Here is a 2,401-nt window from a genome sequence, read left to right on the forward strand (position 1 = left end):
GATCGGGATGTGGTCTCCATGCGAAAGCCTTGGTCTATTGTAGGACTGGCGATGGCGACGGTGTAACGTCGTTACTCTGTTGAGAGCATCGTAGGCGGAGACTTGGCTTGCTGATTCTGTCTGGTGGTTCTCCGGTGCTTGCCGCTGGTTCGAGTCGATCTTTGTGGGCGCTATGTACGCAGCCGCCGGTGAATTGAAGACGATGGCTTTCTCGGGACCGACCGAGTCCCACTACCCACCCGCCGTCTCCTCTTAGGCATTCAAAGGTGGTAGTGCGTTGGCAAGGAAAATCCGGTTGGAGTTGTTGCTTTTCGAGGTGACCGGTGTTTGTGGTGACGCGGCTAGATGATTGGTTTAGGGCAGGCCCTTTTGCTTGTGTTTGTAACTGTCGTGGTGGCTAATCTGTTGATTAGCTTCGGTGTGGAGTTGTGCTACACTTGTTGTTCGCAGCAAGATGTAGTTTCTTGTACTTGATTTCTGCCTTCTATAAAAATATGATACGCCTAGGCGTATTCTCGAAAAAAAAATGTGAATTGTCTGAACGAAAAAACTAACGCCCACATATGTGGTATCTTGCACATCGCCTACACGCCTTCATCACCATTCATTTTGCCATGTATGAATAGATGACAACAGCAGGAATCTTTTTGGTTTTTGGCTTAATCAAATTAAAAATTCGTTTTCACCATTAAATCTGTCTCGACGAGATCTTCAAAACTTGACCCCATGTTGATATGTTTCGATGAAATTTTTTTTGCCCAAAAGTTGCCATGATGTCTACACTGTAGTTGCAATAGTGCTTAAACTAAGGTTGCCATGTGGCAATTTTAGTTTGTAGAACATGACAATTTTAGTTTTTTGATGATGACAATTCCAATACTTTGACTATGAAAATTATTTTTTGTATGAACCATGAAAATTTTAGTTTATGGTTTATGGCAAGTCTAGTTTCTTAATTCTCCGTTTTATAATATGTCAAAATTTACTTTTAAATGTAGAAGAAAATAGCTGAAACATATCATGACAACTTCATTGTAATCATCATGACAATTCATGTGCAATAGACGACAAAAAGGACAGGCCGCAAAAACTACCCGCTCCTAGCTGAGCTCCGCTCCGCTCCTTCCTCCCGCGCCGCTGGCCACTCCGGCCACGGCGGCCACCAACCTCGCCTTCATGGCCATGAATGCCCCCCCATCCTCTCCTGCGGCGGGCTCCTGCCTCGGACCGCCCCTGCCCGAGGAGGAATCCCCTTTCTCCCCCGGTCCATCCTGGGTCCCGGAATCGCCGCTCGGGAAATCCCCAGATCCGGCCTCGCCGCCGCAGATCCTGGAGCACGCCTCGTTGGAGAGCGTCGCGACGCCCTCTAGCCCGACGGATCTGGGGCTGCCTCCCGCCCCGCGCCTTAAATCCATAGTAGTGGCTCCATCCCCAGCTGTCCCCGTTGCCATTTCGGGCATGGACGATGGATGGACCGAGGTCAATCACCAGAAGAACCGGCGCTCCTCCTCCCTCCCATGGGATCAAGTACGCGCCCTGGAGTACACCGCCCGGACCGCCGTCGGGATTTCAATGCGGACCTAGCGCGCGAGGCCTTCTTAAGCCATTTCCGTGGTCGCTGTTTTCGTTGCCTGAGCAAGCACCACCGCCGCGCCGACTGCCGTGACCCGATCCACTGCATCATCTGCGAGCTTCCTGGCCACATCGCCAAACAGTGCCCCCAAAATCCACAAAACCAGGCAGAGGTGGTTCTGCTCGAAACCGGCTCGGCCCGGTGCCCCCTCCGGCGTCCCTCCTCGCTCGGCTCTGCTTCCCTCCGCCTGCGGCTTCAGGCATGTCTGCCCCGACCCCGACCATGCCGCCCCACGTCGACCCTGCGCGCTGTCCGCGCGAGAGCCGCTCGGTGATCGTCGCCTCCTCGGCGGTGGACCAAGCTGTCTTTTTTCTGCGCAACCATGCCGTCACCCTGCGCGCCGCCGACGGGGTCAACGCCACGTCCCCCATGGCGGTGGGCAGGGCAATCGAGGCGCAGCTCACCGTCCCCGAGCACATGCCGCGAGTCATAGCCCAGCACCCGGAGCACTACCTTGTCATCTTCAGCCAGCCGGCGCACCAAGTCAACGCCGTCCGGAGGGGTTCTGTTCGAGTCGACGGCACCACCTTCAACATCGCGCCGTGGCACGAGCACGACCACGCCGTCTTCGACACGCTGCACCTGCACGTACGGGTTGTCATCGAGAAGGTTCCCATGCAGTACTAGTCGGTGGAGGAGGCGGAGGAGATCCTGGGCAAGCGCGTGCGTGTCGACCGCCTCGACAGCCGGACCCATGAGCGCGGCCACACCAAAACGTTCGCGTGCTGGGTCTGGACCGGCGATGTCGCCAACATCCCCACCAAGCAC

Source organism: Triticum dicoccoides, chromosome 6B (assembly GCF_002162155.2).
Source record: "Triticum dicoccoides isolate Atlit2015 ecotype Zavitan chromosome 6B, WEW_v2.0, whole genome shotgun sequence".
Lineage (NCBI taxonomy): Eukaryota > Viridiplantae > Streptophyta > Magnoliopsida > Poales > Poaceae > Triticum > Triticum dicoccoides.